The sequence below is a fragment of the Emydura macquarii genome, unplaced genomic scaffold (genome assembly GCF_026122565.2).
Source record: "Emydura macquarii macquarii isolate MOO-44397 ecotype Brisbane River unplaced genomic scaffold, CSIRO-AGI_Emac_v2 contig_1897, whole genome shotgun sequence".
In the NCBI taxonomy this organism is placed as follows: Eukaryota; Metazoa; Chordata; order Testudines; family Chelidae; genus Emydura; species Emydura macquarii.
The window spans coordinates 419,895-430,807 of NW_027132034.1; the positions used below are offsets into that span (position 1 = coordinate 419,895).

Sequence of the window (10,913 nt, forward strand, 5' to 3'; positions counted from 1 at the left end):
AAAGGAATTAGTGTACTACCATTCCGTTAACAATTTGGAAATTTTTGCAAGTGTGTGTCCAGACCCCTGTGAACTTTATACCTATATTCTACAGTGGCGCTATCTTGTATGTATGATTTTTTACTTTATCCTCCTCTGAAAAGCTAGATGCTTTCAAATGTTTTCCACAATATGCAGAGGTCAGTTAGCAGGCAGTAAAACAGTGAAGGCTTTATTGTAACTAAATTTTGCATTTCCAGCAGGGGTAAATTAAGCCACTGTCAGTGAGTTTCTCTCATGTTGTTTCAATAATATGATGGATTTTTTTTTACTGAGTACAGACCCCTATAAAATGTACTACTGAGCCCAAAATTAAAACAACAACAACAAAAAAAGCAGCATAATAATATGCAAAATTAAAGATCACATGCATTCATGGGCCAAATTTTGCTCTTGCTGAACTCATGCAATGCTGCTAAACTCAGTGAATCTTGCACAAGTGAAACCAAAAGCATAATTTGGTCCAAAATATCTATTTTGATACAGTTCCCCTGACAGGCAGGATGAGTTAATTGGCGGCATGGTTCTCATCAGAAAGAACCATTTGAATATTTATTTGACTACAGAGATCAAATATATAAGCAGAGGGAATTTTTTGTGTCATAACAGTAGATGGCTTTGTCTTGTAATATACTATTTATTCAGTTCTTTGATCAATGATTTATGGTCTTATTATTATTTATTTGTACTACAGTAGTGCCTGAGGGCACCAGTCAGGATTAAGGCTTCATTGTACTAGATGCTGTACAAGCAAAGAGAAGCCCATGGTCCCTACTCCAAAGATCTTACAATTCAATATGAAATCTGACGGAACAAATAAGCATAATAATCAGGAAGAAGGATGAAGTTGATGACAATAAAATCCCTGGGGACACAGACTAGAAATATGCACAGCTTTGGGTCATTAATGCTTTTGAAAGCTTTACTATTAAATAAATACCGGTTATCTCTGATACCCCCACAACCTCGTTCATCAAAGGTTCTAGTAAAAATCACATGCACCATCTGTTAGTGATGCAAATCAGGAACTAATTGATTTTGGTGGTGGTTTTCAGTTTAATAGACCTCCTTTAACTAGTTCCATGCTTCAACTTGATCCTTTCACTTTTTTTATCTAGTTTCATTGTCACTGTATTACCCAAGCGGATGTATTCCAAGAGTAATATAGTGCTATCAGATCTTTCTGTTTTCTCTTCAAATTTCCAAATCTGCTTCCATTTCCACAAAGTCAGAATCCCAAAATCCAGAAAAGCCACACATGTAATGGATCAAAACTTGCTCACATAATTGAATCCAAAGGTTAAACTCACATTAGATGAGCAAGAAGTGTCCCAGTTACTTATTTTGCTCTGCAAACTCTTCTGAACTATCTAGATTTTATGCAGGTGATCAGGTGAGAAATTACTTCAGATTCCAGTTAGCTTTGTATTCAGGTAATTGTGCAAAGATCTTATGATGGTTAGTATAGGTTAAAGTGTCTCCAATGGCTGTGGTTCTTCATGTTTCCATCTACAGAATTATCACTACTATTGCAGTATTCTGGTTTCAAGTTATTTCAGAAGACATCTTGTGAGCTTAGTGAATGGTTTCCTCCTTGGGTCTTATGTCTTATAGATTATCTAGCTTAAGTACATCCAGGTGCAGAGATTCTCTACTAGTGGAAGAAATGACATTTCAAAGTCTGATATTAAATGCTCTTGGTGAGAGAATATACAGTATAACAATAATACTTGCAGAAAATTTCACAGGGATTTTTTGTTTTTTAATGGAACTCATAACACTTCCTTACAATATACTGGTTATAATGCAGAAGTAATAAGAGGAAAAGCACCTCTGCTAAAGTGCATCAAACATTCTCTTAATACAACAAAAAATCTAATAGGACTCTTCTTTTGAAGAACTAGCAGCATTGGTATAACCCCCTGTGAATAAAGTTGCATGAGGTGTAACTAGAAAGCGAGTATGGCCCCTGGCTTCTAATATAGAAAAGTCTGCATTTGTTTCCAAAATCAAATACTTTGAAGTCACAATACACTATCTTTTGTCTCTAATATCATGTAAAGATGAGTAACTACATAGGAATCCACTGAACACAGCACATCCCATAGGAAATGCATTGCAAACTAATAGACACTGCTATTCTATTTACAGCAATGAGAAAGGAACAATCAGACATTCAGACTAATAATCCTCTAGCACATGTGCCAGGAAATCAAACACACATACAGATTAAAAAAAGGATAAACTGTATTTTGGTGGACTGTGAATAATCCATTTATTTTCAGTCAGGAAAACATATGCCCAATTCTTATTTATTTGTAGCTATTTCCTCAAAATTAATTTTCAGAAACATCTATCTACTGTTCTTAGTGCTTTGTAAAAAATGTAATGTTACTGTCATCACCAGACACAGATGTTCAATAGGAATGTTGCCAAGCATATCAGCTGCATATAAAATCCTGCTCCCTCTCCCAAAACACTTGTAAAACTAGGTGTGTCATTTGCAACACATCTAAAAGATCAACAAAGCTGTGTTATGACAAACTTGGGTAGAGGCAAAACAAAATAGCAAGTTATAAAAGTGTACAAGTAAGGATATATGCAATAGCACACCAGGGGCCTGCTACTGCATCACAGCAGCTCCTATTGGCTTTTATTCAAAGATGCAAGCAATATAGTATTTATTTTTTTTTAAAATGCATATAGTTTTAAAGTACAAACACGTGCAAGTAACCAACTTCAATAACCATGTGGACTTCTTATTGTTACCTACGTCCTCTGGTGTGTTCTGTTTTGTTGGATTTTTTTTTTTTTTTTTTTTTTTTTTGCCCACCTCCTCCTTTGTTTATTGGTTTCACTTATTGTGTTACAGTTAGACATCAAGTTCTTTGCAGCAGTGGCCATGTCTGTCTTATTTGTTTGTGAAGCACCTAAAATACTTAGGCCACTCATATAATAATGTAGTAGTAGTAACTAACAGTAATGCTTGTATAAAGTAGCAGCTGCAAACTCTGGCCCAAGGTACATGACTACCACTCAAGAAGTGCAAGTATCTGGTACAATCAAACTTCTGGGAGGGTATTAATACTTTATTAGAATTTTAAAATACCTGAAATCAAAGGAATAAAATATTTTAAATTCTTTTGTGGCTGGTTGTCATTCTGGTTCCTGTTGATGTCTAACTGAAGGAAAAAATAAGGTAAGGGGTTAAATAAATATTTTACATATTTTAGGCACTATAAGAAATGCTTTCCCCTTAACTTAATTTCATTGAGCCAATCTCCAGTTCTGTGAAATGGGTGCAGGTGGGTGGCAACTAAGAAACGTACATTTGTCACTTTCCATTGTTGTTTGGCACTCCCAATCCTTCACAGCTAGTTTGCAAAAATCATCTTTAGCTTAGTTTTAAGATCATCTAAACTTTGGGAACTAAAATGCACCTAAAGTCTGCAATACTTTAGCAGTGATTTTAAATATGGGAATATCCTACTTCATTTCCCCTTTGGATGGGCATAATTACTGAAAAAACAAACTAACAAGTACAGTTATTGACAGGCCACTTGATTGTTCACTCAGTGTCTTTTGTTGTTATTTTCCATTGTATTTGTATTGCAGTAGGGCCTAAAAGCCCCAGTCAGAATCAGGACTCCAATATGCTAGGGGCTGCACAGACACATGAATAGACATGGTCCCTCCTCCAAAGAACTTACAATTTAATTGGAAATGAAATGCTAAAAATAAGCGTGGCAACAATAGGAAGATGGGGGAAAGGAGGTGTAGTGTGATGACAAGAAGATCCCACAGCTACATTGGTAAACTACTGTGCAACTTGATTGCCAAATCTGAACGTTTCTTTTAAACTAAATACATAAAACTACTATTTCTAAGTGCCATATAATTTAACCATGTTGTTTGGGTGATTTGTGTGACAAAAACTAGGGGCCAGGAAGTTGCCCCTTTTGAATGGATAAGAGGGGATGAAGAGTGTACTAGAGATGTACTAGTGGCTAGAGATGAGGCAGGTTGCTGTACATCATGATGCAATGTACCATAATATATAATTGAATCATCTCCACTGTATCAAGACCTATCTTCTTGTCTTCACCTTCAGGAATCTGCCTCTTTATTGTCTTTTTCTGTGACATTCCCTATGCTTCATCATATGCCAGCCTTGACATGTTTGTTCTCTTCTCAGAATGCTCTCTGTGCCTTCTTCCACATTGCTCCCTATGACATATCAGGGCATAATCCAGACCAATGAGTAGCTGTATCTCCCTGCTCTGTAACCTAGGGTGTCCTTTACAATGCTTTGCTGCTGTAGCCTCCAACCTGAACTGCTCACAAACAGTCTTCAGAATGTAAGTCATTCCTAGCTACGTCTGTGTGTGCGGCAGACAGTCACGCCTTGGCTCTTACCAGCCTGGGTTATGCTGTAGGGTGACTCCAACACAACCCCAGTCCCAGATCTTCACCCAGAAATGTATGTCCTGTACTACCCAGACCTCTGCTGAGCAGTACAACTATATTAAGTCCATTATTCCTTTTAGTTATCCAGACACTTCAATTTAAACACACTGGATTAGATCAAACAAGTTTATTAACTACAAAGATTTTAAGTGAGTGCAAGTAATGAGGCATAAATGTTGGAAATGGTTACAAGACAAATAAAGATAAAATGCTTAGTGGTGCCTAGCTTAACAACTATATTTGATGCAAAGCAAAGTTTACCCACCACATGCTTTCAGCAGTCTTACTGACCAAACTCTTTAGGTCAAGATCCCTCCCCAAAAGTCCAAGGGCTGCTTCCGTGGTCTTTTCTGGTGCAGAAAATGTGATGGGCAGGAAGGGGGGTATCTGTCCCTTCTTTTTATAGTCCTATATCCCTTTGAGAAGCATCTCCAGCTGGGAGCAAGGCATAGGCAGTTTGTGTGGAAGGGAACTCTATGCTGGGTTTTTTTGCTAAGATGTGGATTTTTTCAGGCGCCAAAATCTCATTAAATTGACTTTAAAATCTCAATATTTTTTTAAAAATTAATTTGTCTTATGATTTTTGAGCATTTGATGTGCACTTCAGTAACTCTTTCAAGCGTTTCTCAGCAACCAGGATGGTTAAAAACTGACTGTTTCTTTTAAATGAAAATGAAGATTCTCATGTAATCACTTTGCCCCCAGCAGCTGGAGCTTTAAGTAAAACATCAAGATTCATAATCAAATACAGTGGAAAGAGAAGGTTCTACTGTTTAAAAGATATTCAGCTTATAGGACTCATTTATTTTCAAATAAAAATAACTTAAAAATACAGGGCCAAATCCTAAAATCCTTATTTGGACAAAACTCTGAAGTTAGTAGGAGTTAAGCCTGAGTAAAGACTTCAGGATTTGGCCCATAAAATAATGTATATTTGTACATTAATGAATAATATAAACTAACACACTTCCAGCTATTACTATGTTACTATTAAAGTAAATTTTAATTTTTTAAAAATTATTTCTATATACTATTAAAGTTAAACCATTGTTTAGAGTACAAGACCTTTTTCTGCATCAGCAACTCAAGAGATGTGTCCGATGTGTAAAATAAGGGCGGTACCCTTGTTCTATTAAAGTCAATGGGAATTTTGCCATTAACTTCAGGTAGATCAGAATTTAGCCCTTGAGCCCAGATTCAGCACTAAATTTACATGGTTGGACCTCTGCTTTTGGACAGACTTCCATTGACTCCATTGGGTTTCCCTGGAGACACAGGGTGACATCAGTGCAGAGTGAATGTGATTTATGGATTCCTATTGTTTTAAAATGTATGACACTGGTGTATTTTTAATCAGTTCACCATCAAATAAATTGTAAAATGTCACGTTCACAAAAATGGCAAGATCGTGAAGCTTGTAGGTGTAGGCCTTCAGCTCACATGATCTGTCTCTATGAAACTGGAGATCTTATCTCAAGGTCTCACCAAAGGTCTTCAAGTAGTTTATATATAGTAAATATATCTGCCTCTCATTCAACAGCTATTCTTGGTCTCTCTCTTGTCTATAGTACGTGTACAGTGTGTTTCACTTTGTTCCCAGGGCAGAGAAGACATTAAATGACCATCCTGGAGAATCTATATTTATCAAGATAAAACATTCATTTAACAGGATCGTACCCTCAGAGAGTTATAAACTGTCCCAGTTTTAAAAGTAGGAGACATGGAACCTGTTCCTGCGTTATTCTGTTACCATTATTTTATATCCATTATACTGTGACTGGATATAAATGAATATTAGTTAATCATGAGACAGTTTCTCATCACACTCTGATAGAAAACAGGAGCCTGATCCTACTCCTATTAAAGCTTGTATTTTTCCCAACCAAAGAACAGTATATGCATAAAAGAATACCTGTTAAAATGATACCATTTATTAGCTGGTTTTCTTACTGGCTCAAGATTTATTTAACACTTAGTAAATCTGATTCGTTGGCACACATTCTATTGAATTTTTTTTGTTTAATTTTGGAGAGTGATTGCTGCGAACGTGAAAGATCTGAACCATTAAAGTGCTACTTGCACCAAGAAATCAACAGTTCAAAGCTGGTAAAATGAATTATATTAATAAGTGCTTCTTTCCCTTACCTCCCTTTACTGTCTCTACATCATTCTTCTTTTTGAGGTTGAATAAGTGTATAGATAATTAAAAGATGCTGGTATTTTGTTCTCAGTGTACTACATTTTTAAATGTGGGCATCTAGCTGCCTGTCCAGAGAAGATATAAGGCAGCTGCCATCTTGTGTTTCAGTTGAGATGCAGAATATTAGTGAATCACTGTCTTTCTCATGCATACTATATATACATTTCTCCCTTAATCTAAAATAAAAGTAATCTAGAATGAGAAATACATATATTGGTCTGAGAATATAAGCATTGAGCTGTTAGATATCTCCCATTATGAGAAACCGTTAAACAAGACCATATCCTTTATCAAAAGTTGTGTTAATTATACTATATCCTATGAGGATTCTAGACTGGGTGGCTAACTAGACTGCTATTTTGCAGTTGTATTAGAGTAATTCAAATACTTAAGGAAATAAACTGAACGTTCTTTACAAAATATTTATGCTGTATTGTATTTCTAAAAATACTGAGCATGAAGTCTACTGGCATAGTTTGATGGTAGAACAATGCAAAAAATATAAATTAAATATACAGGTATAGTGACTGACCTTGTGAACAACACATCATAATGTTTCATAGGATAAGCATAAGGGGAAAATCACACCGCATGGGGATATAAAAATTATGTAAAATGTATAGGGAAGATATAGGTTTTGTGTACTTTGATACTCAATTACAAAATATACAAACACTAACTGTTAAGAGACTTACTGGATTTAGACTCCTAGTACTAATAAAATGATCTGAAGTTAATGTTTATAGACTGACAAAGTCTCTCTGTAGAACAATTAAATGTAACTTAAGAACTATCCAAGCACACATTGCATAACAGAGTTAAATGCTTATATTGTTTTGATGCAGATAAAGGACTGAAGGTTCTTTTAAAGGTCATATTGGAAAAGTGCGTAATCACAGCATAAAATAAACCTCCCAGACAAAATATATATCTGAAGGCATCATTTTCACATTGTGTCTGTATTGCACATATAATAATGGGTGAGGAAGTAAAAGTTTGAAAAGACAGAGTAAGGATATCTAAAATTTATTCACAATGCATATTGTAGTTTTGGAAACTGTGCTCATTAAAGATATAATAGGATACAATCCTTATTTCTCAAAATGCTTATTACTCTCATCCATAATGAGGATGATTTTTACATGCTGAAAGATCCCAAAGCACTTCACAAGTCTAAACTAAAATACAAATTACATGCAGGGAATGCTTTCTCCACCACTGAAATGTAGTTACCTCAGGGACTAAATGAAGCAACTCCTCAATAGCCAATGACAACAGTGCATAAGAGTTTAGTGTAACGTGAGAATACCACATACAGCTGAAAATGTTGGGAGAAATTTCAATAGGCAGACTTCAGCTGTATAACCTCTATGCCTCTCATTTGAGCCACTCTTTATGGAGTGCCTGGAGTCAACTGACCAGTGGACATTTCTAGTCGCGTGACATATAGGAAACTAAAACCAACACTAGAGAAACCTGAAGTGAGGCTCCCAGGTAGCGAGAAGCATTATGAGGTACTTGTTGGTGTTTTTTGCCACACACATTATGTGGGTGATACAACCGCTGCTTGTGGGAATGATGTGGATCATGACTGTCATCTTTGCCTTTTCCTCATCATGGAAGTCCATGGTGGTGCTGTATGTGGAAACTTTGCCCATTTCTTTCAGATGCTTACCTTGCCACAGTCATCTAATGTAGACTGCTGCAATGTAATTGAATTTCCCTTAAAACTGATCTGGTGACTGCTCACTTGTTCCTTAGAAGAGGAGAAAGAATGTCAGTCAAATCCACCTTATATGACCTTTACTAGCATGCCAAAGAATATTTTTCAAGGTCTTAATATTATTTTAGAAAACACTTCATAATCCAGCTCCCAAGTATTTGGGCAGCTACCTCTCTCCCTATTTCCCCACCCAGCAGTGAGCATTGGGTGGAGGTGATCCCAGGCAGGATTTCACTTTTATAATGTACTAACAACCCAACAAACACTTGGATTGCTTTCTTTATTTTCTGCATTTAGCATAGCAAAACTATTAAACACAGTTACTCAGACCATTTCTCTCTTGGCTCCATTAGAAAGAAAAACCACCCTGATTTCCCAATTTTAAATAACGTCAACAGTTGCTGTGCATTAGCCCTAGCAATTAATGGTTGTGTGTACCCTGGGTTGTGTGCCCACTGTGCTGATCTCTATGCGTATGTCTATCTTCATGTGATTGGGTTGTGTGCCACATATAGGCCCCAAATGGGTCAATGTGGGCCTGAGGCCAATTAACATACCAGGCTGCACCTGGAGGAACAGCCAGGCTTAGCTGAGCACAAAACCCAGCTGGGCAGGAGCAGGCTGGTTAGTATAAAGAGGAAGATTTAGCAGAATGGGTCTACAGGGGGAGAGTGTGCAGTCACTGCAGAGAGGTTGTGAGGATGAAGGACAAGGGGGAGACCAAGTCCTGTGATCTTAGAGAAGACAGAGGGGGTTGAAAAACCAAGTTTGAGGCAGGCAAAAGCTGGATTTATGTTGATTTGTTAGGGGATTCCAGGGGAGAGCCCTGGGTGTTCTGGCCCTGAAAGAAGGATTAAGCTAGAAAGGTTGTGGAGGAGAAAGGCCTTGGTAGAAAGAATCGCAGGGTAGCAAAAGCAAAGGAGTGGATTGAGCAAACCTTGGCTGCTGGCTATAAGGCTACTGGGCTGAAACCTGGTGTAGTAGTGGGCAGCCTCTGTTCCCTTACCAGCTTCTGGTATGGTGGTGTGGGGCTGGAGAAAGGACAAAGGAGAGCCCTGAGAAAGGGGTGCAAGGACCATGGGACCCAGAGCTGGGTGTTCAGAGACTGGATATAAGGACATTGAACTCTTATTTTGTTGAACTTTCTGTTACCCTAGAAGATCCAAGTCACAAGAAGAGGTGGAAGACTGGAGGACCAGAGCAACTGTCAGCAAGGGAGTGCAAAATGGGGAGAAAGACAGTACACCATGCCTGGCCACAAGGAGGTGCTCCAGTAGTGATTCCACTCTTTCACACTTCAGAAGAAATAATTGGAATAGGAAAAATTGTTTTAACTTTTGCTGTTTTTCTTAAAATATCTAAAACTTTGTACAGTTTTCTGAGGCTATCAGTTTTATCTCAGAACGCTCTAGCAATAGAACAAACACAACTACAACAGACTTCAGTGACTAAACTAAAGAGAAGGATGGATTGCCTGGATAGCTCCCACTAGTTTTCTGTATCCCTACTACCATGGGTGGCACGTGACTTCTTCCTATGGGAGGTGGGATAGGGAGCAACAGCTCTTGGTCTATGGCCCTGCCCCCTGCTCCAAGGCCCTGCCCACACTCCACCCAGGACCTGGTCCTGTGAGGTCCCCATGCCCATCATTTTCTAGCGCAGCATCCTGCTGGGGCGTAGGTCCACATGACCAAGCTGTTGGGCCAAGGGCACACAGCTTGTGGCATGGGACCATGGGCATGGGGTGGGCAGCAGCAGCTAGGCAGAGAAGAGATGCCCCAGGAGGGGCTCCGGCACAGAGGGTGAACCTGGGGGGTGGCCTGTGAAGGGCCGGGCCATGGGGGGAGGCTGCAGGCGGGGAGCCCTAGACATGCCTGCTTGCTCCCAGCACGTGCAGCAGCCGTGACTATTTTTGCTGCTGCCTCCCTGTTCCTGTGTGTGGTGCGCTCCTGCAGCAGTGCAGATCAGGGAGCTGGAGCGGGGCATGTTCCAGCAGTCTTGGGCTCTGCGACAAGCCCCAAGCCCCTGGGCATCCCACCCCAAAGGGTCAAGGGCTGTCTAGTCCATGGAGTCCCAGCGAGGGCCCTGTTCCTTGCAGGGTCACAGCAGCCAGTCCTGAGGCCCTGCCCCTCCATCTGGGAGGGGACAGGCATGGTCCTTCAACAGGGGTGGGGCGGAGTGGAGGTGAAGCATAGGCAGAGCAGGAGCTTCTGGGTGGCAGCTGTTTGGGGAGGCTAAGCCTCCCCAAGCCTCATGCCTGCCAGCCATGCCTGCTACAAAGATAGAGGTGTTGGAGTCCAAATATAAAAAAAGATAGAAATCTGTATTTTAAGATGAACAAATACTTGGTTTGTAAAGCTCTTTGAACATGAGAAGGCTGATACAAGTATTCAATATTATCCTCAATGGCATAGCTTTACAGCTGATAAACACTAGGACAAATTTTTAAGCAGTTCTCCACAAATGCAGAGAGACAAGTTGCAG

General features: G+C 39.1%; 1 long non-coding RNA gene across 1 annotated transcript; it reads left to right on the forward strand.

Moving 5' to 3' along the window:
* The first annotated feature begins 9,029 nt into the window (after positions 1-9,029).
* On the forward strand, positions 9,030-10,488 carry LOC137159774 (uncharacterized). The gene is made up of 2 exons (XR_010921731.1): positions 9,030-9,202; positions 9,587-10,488. It is a non-coding gene; the product is annotated as an uncharacterized lncRNA (long non-coding RNA).
* The last annotated feature ends 425 nt before the right edge of the window (positions 10,489-10,913 follow it).